At 42.5% G+C, this 9,281-nt stretch overlaps 1 long non-coding RNA gene across 1 annotated transcript; it reads left to right on the top strand.

The window, feature by feature from the left end:
* The first annotated feature begins 879 nt into the window (after positions 1-879).
* LOC137662052 (uncharacterized) lies at positions 880-9,053 on the top strand. Its single transcript, XR_011047939.1, has 3 exons — positions 880-1,230; positions 5,303-5,470; positions 6,265-9,053. It is a non-coding gene; the product is annotated as an uncharacterized lncRNA (long non-coding RNA).
* Positions 9,054-9,281: the final 228 nt, after the last annotated feature.

Raw genomic sequence — 9,281 nt, 5'->3', positions numbered from 1 at the left:
AGAAGAAAAATAGAGTGGCAACTACTGAAGTTTCCTGTTTAAATCTTCCCCCTCCTACCACTGAAATCCACTACACACTCACTTGTGCCCTGTAGCTCTTTTCTTATACTCTCAGCTGTATCAGCTGGTTCTTGGGAGATCAAACCTGTTATTTTGAGGTGGCAGCCTTGCTGATTTCTGCTGAAGTTCGCATGGTTTGAATGCATTCCCTTTCCCTCTGCAACCTTGGGCTTTGGTTTTTGGGGGTGGGGAGGAGAAAGGGCATGTCAGTTGGGCTGCTGTAAATGGAGTTAAGAAGTTAGCTGAAGTATTGCTCTTTTCTCCCCTTTTCACTTTTTGCCTCAGGTTCAAACATGATATGAAAAAAAAAAAAGACAATACATGACAACACAAGCTGTATTTTGTATTAGATATTACCAACAGATGAACTCCCAGCTGTCACAAGTAACACTTAGCATCATCTTATCCAATGAACTACCCATGATTACAGGTTTAGTATTTGTTTGCTAGCCAGATTCTGAAATATTTAAGAGTCATTGTTTTGGTGACCATTCCTGTCATTACGCACAGATGCAAGGATAGCCACAGAAAAACAAGAACAATGTAGACCTGAGTTTACTTAGTATTAATTTTTTGAATTGAAATGACTGATTGCAGAAGCCTGCTTTGCATCTTTCCTCTAGCTTCAGTTTCAGGGGGTGTCAACACAAGCTCACAATGCTGTGATGTACTTCAGAATGAGTTTACAGCCATGTTATTTTTAGGGAACTGCTGTTGGGTATTAAGTGAAGTTCCCTGCTCCAGCCAGTACTGGCTGCTTTATTTAAGGGAAGGGGTTGCTGCGAGCTTCAGTTCCAGTTCTCCACCTGTGCTGTCCCATTTGCACCCCAACAGCTGCTCTCTGTTTTGTGCCCTGCAACTTCTTTATAAGTTTGAGATCTACCTAATTATTCTGAACTACTCCATAAGAAGTTTGCATACCTGTCACAATGGGTGCAGGGGGAAAAGCCTTAGAATGAAGACAGAATGAATCATGGAAATGCTGTTGGAGGATACACCTTTTTTTGGAAGGACAGCATGGGGAAGCAGCAACTATTTTTTTTTTTGCTAGTGTAAGGACCGTCTCCTTCAAACAGCTACAGATGCCATGCGTGAAGTTTTGTTTTACATGGAACTGGAAGAGAAACTTTGCATCTTTACTGTCAGCCTGGGCCATGAACCTGCAAACACGTAAGTACTCATACTCCCAGAGCAGCCAGTGCAGATGAAGCTAAGCAAAGCTACAGTCCTTCCATGACAAAGCAGCACTCCTATGGCTCCACTTTCCTGCTTTATCATGCCATGATGGAGTGCCTGGCATAAATCAGCAGTTTTTTCTGGCAACCTTTATATTACAATCATCACAGGTAGAAGGCACAGTAAACTCTGCCCTCTCGGCAGCCCAGTAACTAGAATTCAGGGGATATAACAATAACACAACGCTATTGCTTGCTTGGAGGCCAATGTTGCCTGGAGGTAGCTGCACTATTATTATTTTGTGACTGTTGCAATGACTGTCCTTTGTGCACTGGAAGACAATTACTTCCCTTGCTGAAGGGTAAGCCCTTTCCTCTCATCCTTTTGCACATTACCGAACAACTACGTAAGAACAGTAAGCAACAGAGATTGTCAGCACAAATTAGAACAAGTTAACATCTCTAATTTTATGCTTTACTTGTTGTTGTCTTTAGTGGAAGGGCTGACTGCTAAAACAACAAGCAGATCACCATGATAAAATGTAGTTAGTTATTTGTATTACTTTAGTACCCGAAAACCTCAGCCAAGAATTCCTGTTGCAGTGCCCAAGGCCTTATTTGAGGGACTTACCCAGCTGACAGCTAAGTGTTATTCCTTGGTGAAGGCAGGCATGGTTATGTGCAGCAGGTTCACGTGAGAGCAAATTCAACAGCTTGAGACTTTATGTGGCTGTAGCTGTGTTACTGGATTGATGCAGCAGAGGATTGTGAGATTGCACAGGAAAAAAGTGTTTACAGGGAAGCAAAGGGCAGAGTCAATGGAGTCATCACAGCAGTCAAATGAGATTTAATTACTTTGGAAAAGCATGCATTTTAAGTGGTTTCTCAGTTAATGCTCCCTCTTTTCCACTAAAACTTATAATAAAGAATAAGGTAGATGTGTAGTGCAGTTGTGGCAGGAGAATATGTTGAAAAATATTTCATTTTCAGGACTATGTCAAACTCTTCATTTTAAGTTGTTTTTTTCTTTTCATTTTTCACTGTAATCACCTTCGTTCTTGCCTGCTCATCTCTGCAAGTTCATATAGTACCCTAAGTGGAACATCTGCTTATCACTCATTATCTTTCTGCTAATTTATTCAGGGTTCCGATGGAAGTAGGGCTCAAAACAGAAAAGAAGTCTTTTCAGTTTTTGTTTATGGAAGGAACACCCCCAGCTGGGAACATCTCAGTTCCTTCCCTAAGAAGGGATCACTATGGAGTATAGCTCCTCAGCAGATAGCCAAGCATGCATCATTGGAATAAGCTACCTTCCTCAGTTATTTATACTTGCTGGAATCTCATATCAACATTTAAACAAAGAATGAATGCCAAACATCACATGTAAATAACATTAAATGCTTTACATTTCTTGTCTTACCTCTTTAGAAGTATTTATAATTGATAGAATTGCTTCTAACTGTTCATATTTTCATATTTTATGTTTATTGCAACACTTTTCCTTGGCAGGAAAGCAACTGTTGTTTGCACAGAAAGACAAAGCTATTAGAAGCAATTTATCCACATGAGCATTTATCTATGTATTCATATGGCCCCTGGCTACATGAATGTGCTCTTATACAATAGGATTTAGTAACCTGTAAACAGATTTAACAAGCACCAACCAAGAGCTCCCTAAGCAAACCTCCACACATGACAAATCAAATATATAATTCAAAAATAGAAACTCAGTGTAAAGTTGATAGAGTTTTATGGAAAAGAGATTCCTCTGGTTTGTTATATAAATCCCTGAAGAGTAAAGGAACACAGGAAACTGCTTGATAAATGGGCATAAAATTTATATCCTGAAATAATTCAGTGACTCACAAACTCACCTGAGACACCACATACCCAGGTTCACAACCTTACCACATCCTATTCTGATAAGAGCTTTGAACCTGTTTCTCTTTGGCCAGGGAAAATGTTCAAATCAGTAGCTATTTGCTGCTCTGCTTTTGTATTCTGGTAGTGGCAAGAATTTAACGAAGAGCAAGTTTCCATGAAAAGATGACATGAATATCTTAGTGAATCGATATTTTTGTATGGAAAGCCGGTATATCAAAAAAATCCTTATCAGTTCTGCTCCCAGTGACACTAAGGGACTTTGGCACCAGGCTGTGCAGAGGGAGGCTCTGCTTGCCAGGCATCCTGCAGCAGCCCGAGGCTGGCAGCACAGCCTCCTCCTGCAGCAGGAGGTCTCTTGCTTTGCAGAAAGCCCCTGTGAGAGGGTGGCTGAGTGGCTGTGGGGTCCAGCTTAGAGACAGTGGCAGGAGCAAGCCTGAAGCAAACTTCTTAGGAAGATAGAAACAGAAAAACAGCATGAAACCAAGACAAGCAACAAGAATCCATCCTAGTGATTATTTAAGACCTGAGGGACCGCAGGAGAGAAAAAGTACCTAGTTCTTTATTTGTAGGTAAGAGACCCAGGTTACTTGAGATTCTGTGATTTGGATTTAGGTTTGAGAGAAGATAACATTAAGACTGTGAATAGTAACAGAGCAAGGATCGAAAAAACGGATGAATAGCTGGGTGGGTGCTATATGAAATTTACTGTAGGCAGAGGGGAAAGTGGAAAGCAATGAAAGTGAAATTGCCACATGTGCAGCAGCAGTACCTAAAGCATGAGCAATAGAGGCACAAGGAGGAGAATAAGCTTATGTTGGGTGAACTTGGAGTTATTGGAAATTGGAAAACTAGAGTCTTCAGGGAAGGCTTAGCCTCAGGATTTTAAAATGACAGCAGAAGAAAATGAGAAATTATTTGGAACAGAAGGAGAGAAATTGCAGCACCTTCTCTTTTGTATTAAAGAAATAAAGAAGAAAAGCAAGGAGTAGGAAAAGCCAAGAAGTAACACTTATATGTTTACATTAATGATAAAGTTGTCTTACAGAAAAAAAGATCATCATTTTCTGTGAAGATCTTAAAACCTGACATGACTTTGCTTTGGACTGAAGGTGGTTCCCAACCTCCTGCCTGCCTTGAATTGGGCATTTCAATAGCTTCATATCATTGACATAAAAATCACTTTTCACCTGAGCTGAAAACAAACAGGACTGGCTTTTACTGCGATAGGAAATACTGGGATTGGTCTTGCAGTGCTTCATAAAGGTTGGCAGCAAGAAGTTTTATCTCATGTTACTCAGTGGCCAACAGCTTGGGACAAGTGTCTAAAAGTTTTTATTATCACTCTGATGAATGTCACAATTTTAATATCACAGCTTATTCACATGATAATAGCAAATGAGCTTTATTACAAGATCACCAACATTTACTGTTGGAGTCAAAGAGGGGAGTCTATAATCCACACAGTAATGCACACTTGAAGCCTGATGTTGGCTGCTCTATACTCATCAACAATTAGACTTCACTGAATTGAAGGAGTCAGGCTGTCACATCAGTACAGCCTGCTGAAAAAGCATGAGCTGAAGCTAAAGCAATGAGATTTGTCCAGGTGGACATCAACTATTAGGCTGAGAAAACATAACCTGGAATCATGGGACATATGTAAACATAAGCTTACCATTACTGTGTTCCCAGCCAGTTGCAGAAAGACTGCGGGCATACAGACCAATGCAATGCCACAAGCAGGATTGCACTGTGATGATGAGAGCTCTCAGAGCACACTAAATAGCTGTGCATCACACTTGTATTTTCTAGCATAACTCTCAACTTCTATCTTCATTATGTGGTGAATATAAAAGCACAAATTTGGTTTGCTATGGAACGTCTCTGATATAAAGCAATTTCAAAACATTTTCTTCTAGAATAAGTTGCCAGAATGTTTTCCACATTGCAAATCCCTGTATCCTCTAAGCTCCAAAATCTGCCTCTTGAAAGTGAGAAAAAATCCTGAGAAGGTTTGTCACAAGACAGATATCAGCACAGAAAGTTTCAGCCCAGGAAGTTGCTTACGGTTTTCTTAAAATTAATTTTAAGAGGTACCTTGTAACTGACATTTCCCCACTAATCCTTTGTGAGCCAGCTTGCACAAGTTCAATCCTTTCTTACCATACCTCTACCATCCACAGATAATGCCTCTATGCTGTTCCCGTTTCTCCTACCCATCACATCTGGTCTGTGCCAGGTTATCAAAACCCCCTGTAATATCATGAGATTAAAGAACAGAAGGAACAAGATAATGAGTTCTTCTGACTAAAGAAATAGTGATGGGCCACATCTGTGATGAAGACTCTAAGGTAAATATTTTCCAACTTTTTAATCTTTTCATAGCCAGTTGTTCACAGTTTCAAATGACTCAACCTTAATAAGATGAATCAGTAGGTCTTACAAACAGGTTGGGGGGGGAACCTACAAAACAATTTTTGCATCATGAGTAGCAAGCCGACCTGTGGTAACTAGTGTGCCCCTTCTCTTCTCCTTGCCCCCATTTTAGACCCCTGGTCACCATAGTCTTCACAGGCAAGTTTTCTCCTCTCCACTTTTTCCTTTTTTTACCACACTCAGACCTCGTTTAAAAAAGCATGGGTGAGTGCTTTCTTTCAGGAAACAATACCACATAGCAAAACACATTGCTCATCCTGAGGTAATGCTTGGAGGTGTGCTTTGTACAGCTGACACCCTTGACACAGATCCTCTGCATGTCCATCCAAGAAAAGCAAGACACCCCTGAGAAATCTCATTTAACTTCCAAGAACAATTTCAGAGCTGGATCAACTGTTATATTCTTTTTTAATTGAATTTCTAAGAGGACTGAAGCAGACTGCTTAATGCCCTGGTAACCAAAGCACATTGATCCATGGAAATCTCTTCAGCTCTGTTCTGTCTAGGTTCCTACATCCAGCTTATCAGCTGAGCACCTTCCAGCCTGGCATTAGAAAACACAACTAAAGTCTGTCACATGCTGTTTGTTCCCATCCCCACCCCCCCGCCACCCCCCCCCCCTCTGCCCCAGGCATGTGCAATAGTGCCTTGTTTTGGTAGGTTTTTTGCCCCCTGAGAATATGCATACCACTATATGTTTGTGTTGTAGGTTGGAGGATGTGTGCCTTGTTCTTGGGATTTGTTTCGTTGAAAGCTGCAGTGATCTCTAGCTTGCAGAAGAACATGTTTCAATATCTTGGAGACTGTCCCAGGAAAGATTCATCTCCTTTACAAACTTGCATGTGAAAGTACCCTTACTGACCGTGGGAGACCTGGAGGCTTGGCCGACAACTCACTAGGATGCCAGTGTAGAGGAGTGGGAAACAGGTTAATTGAAAAAGTCTAAGACAGAAATCCCCATTCAGCACTACTCTTGCTGAAGGTGCTATGGGCACAGCTGCTCTGTGGCAAGACACAGGAGCTACCTCTGTGGCTGCCATGCTGGAGCCTCCAGGGCTGTGGCACAGACCATGGATGCACAGAGCCAGGTGAACTTCACAACAGAAGCAACATCCATGCAGGGCAGCACCTAGATCAGCTTGCGTGCTGCTCACAGCCCTCCTAACAGCTCCAGGGCTTTTGGAGTCGAGGGGAATGGTCATGCTGCACAGAGCTGCCCCATGTGAAGTCCAAAGCATAGTCAGTGATTGCTGAGTGTGCATGTGAGGGTTTAGGGTTAGCCGTGCACAGGGGTTAGCTGTGCACTCTGTTGCATGAAGCAGACATACCCTTTGAAGACAAAATAAGGTTATCTGCATCTGTTCCCATCACAAAACATGACCTCCATTCAATTTCTGAAACACTCACAGAGGAGGAACTGCTAGGAGTTTTGCACATTAAAAATGAGGGTCTGCAGAATCTTACAGAAGCATCACCACGTAAAGTGTAGGTGCAGCAAGAGGATCACTCCCACCCTCAGAGAGCTGGTGTTGGAGAGGTCTCACTTGCTTTGCAGTGCATTGAGATATTTTGTTCACAATGAGGGGCCAGTTTAATAGGGTTGTTGCTGTACCAGATGACAAGGTTGAATAGCTTCTCACCCCCAGAGGCTGCTAACCAAGTTCTGTTACAGTTTAGTTCACTCTGGGAAAACCTGAGCCATTTTCTCCAGCAGGCTGTTAACAGAAGTTCCTTTCCCTCTCTCACTGATGGTTGGGATGCAGGGCCCTCCTGCCTGTGCTCTTCTCTCCTGAGAAGCTTTGCAGAGCCCAGCAGGGGCAGAACTTAAATTTTTCTGCCCTGGGAAGCTAACACCAGCAGACCTTGCCTGCTTCCCAATGCTGAGAAACAAGACCATTTTCAGCACAACAGCTAAAATCCCCTTTCCTCTTCAACTCCTCAGCTTTCAGCATCTTTTCCTCACATTGAGCTAATAACAAAGTTTTCACTTGCTTAAGTGTTTTCAAGTTAAACTGAACTGGTTCCCCCCTCCCAAAGCCATCTGAGCCATCTTTCTAATTCACACAGCAGCACCCCAGGGCACCAGCTTAACTTTGCTCTTCTAAGATACCCTTTAAGGCATCTTCCTGCAGATGATTGAAACTGAACACCCGATATCTACAGGCACAACCTACAGTGGCGGATAATTAAACTACCAAGCAATACTGTATGGATTTGTGTATGGACCTGCAAGGTTTCCTGGCCTAAAGCCAAATCTGTGTAGGCCCTGTCAAAGATGAAACCAGAGGTTTATGCACTCAGTGGTCAAAGCTAGATCCGGAGACTGTTTAAAAAGTAAAAATTCAGTTTCTGGTGGGGAAAGAAAAAGAAGAATACCACCACTATGTAGCTGTGAAATGAGCACACCCAGAAGGCATACTCAATAGATAAGTACTATACAAGACACAGACCACCAAGAACTAGTTCAATAACCTCTCAGCTACCCCTTTTCAGAAGCGAGATCACCAATACGCTCTCCACAAGCCTCCAAGATATACAGCCAGCTGCACCAGTAGATGCTCCCTCACCCCCAGAGCATATAGGCATGAACTTCTGCCAGCCTGCACAAGAAACGCACCCCCAGAGCGGCGTTTGTTGTCCTCCTCTGCAGGGGAAGCACATCCCTGCAGAGATTTGTTATCTCTTATTATTCAAAAGGGTCCCTGCCTAGACCAGTTACATCATTATTTCTGCAGCTTGTCACAGTCATTTCTCCCCCACCATCCCCCCCCTTTTCACTCTCTCATTGGACATGCACCCTCACCATCATGGAAGCTCTGGACTTGCTCACCTATGTCATAAGCGCTTCCAATTCAATCCCCTGCTTATTTTGCTCCATCTACTTCAGTGCCTTGTAAATGGCTTTTTGCCTGCTTGTTTTAGGTAAGCACATCACCATATCATTCTTGTGGAGCTCCTACAGATATGCAGTGTTTGGAGAAGATGATAGAGAAGTAGCTGAATGAAAATGGCATGAGGGGGTCTCTATTTCCCGATGTCATTTATTGTAACAGGGTTCAACATCCCACTCTGCTACGCAGCTTTCCCTTGCAAGACCTCAAAGCAGTGATTTTGACTTAGAAACAACCATGAGAGATGAGCACTTAGTTAACAGAGAGCCTCATCTTCCCATTTCTGCCACAGCCTCACCCTGCAGCCTCTGGGCAAGTCTCTGAACTTTTTCTTGTTTGCTTGTTCAGCTCTGCTTTACATGTGCCTCCCCAGGAAGATGGCAGAGAGGTACCATCCTCTGTTAGCAGCAGAGGATGCTTTGTTTTCACAGCGCATGTTTAGCACGAGCCTTAGAGCAGTAAAGGCAGATCCTCCTCCTCACACTTATTTCAGGAGCCAATACCTGATCAATCCAAGGCTGTATTTAATGTTTTTCTGCTAACAAAACAACTCTAAAGCCATCTACTGCTTGTTACCAGTGCTGCCAAGCTGAGTCACTTTTATTACTATCTTAAAGGGTAGGTGGAAGATCATGTGAATCTTTACTGCTTCAATAAAAGGAATTTTATTACAAGCTGCTGTTGCCTTTTTGTTCTCTGTTCAGCATACATGGCAATGCCATCTGACATATTCACGATTAATTTATTCATTTCTGGAAAAGAGATACCTTATTTTATAGCCTTGACACAGACATCGCATTTCCACAAAGAAAGCGGATGGACAGGATAAAACAAA

The sequence above is a fragment of the Nyctibius grandis genome, chromosome 4, assembly GCF_013368605.1.
Source record: "Nyctibius grandis isolate bNycGra1 chromosome 4, bNycGra1.pri, whole genome shotgun sequence".
Lineage (NCBI taxonomy): Eukaryota > Metazoa > Chordata > Aves > Nyctibiiformes > Nyctibiidae > Nyctibius > Nyctibius grandis.
The sequence above is the reverse complement of the archived record's forward strand: the minus strand, read 5'-3'. Positions and strand labels throughout refer to the sequence as shown.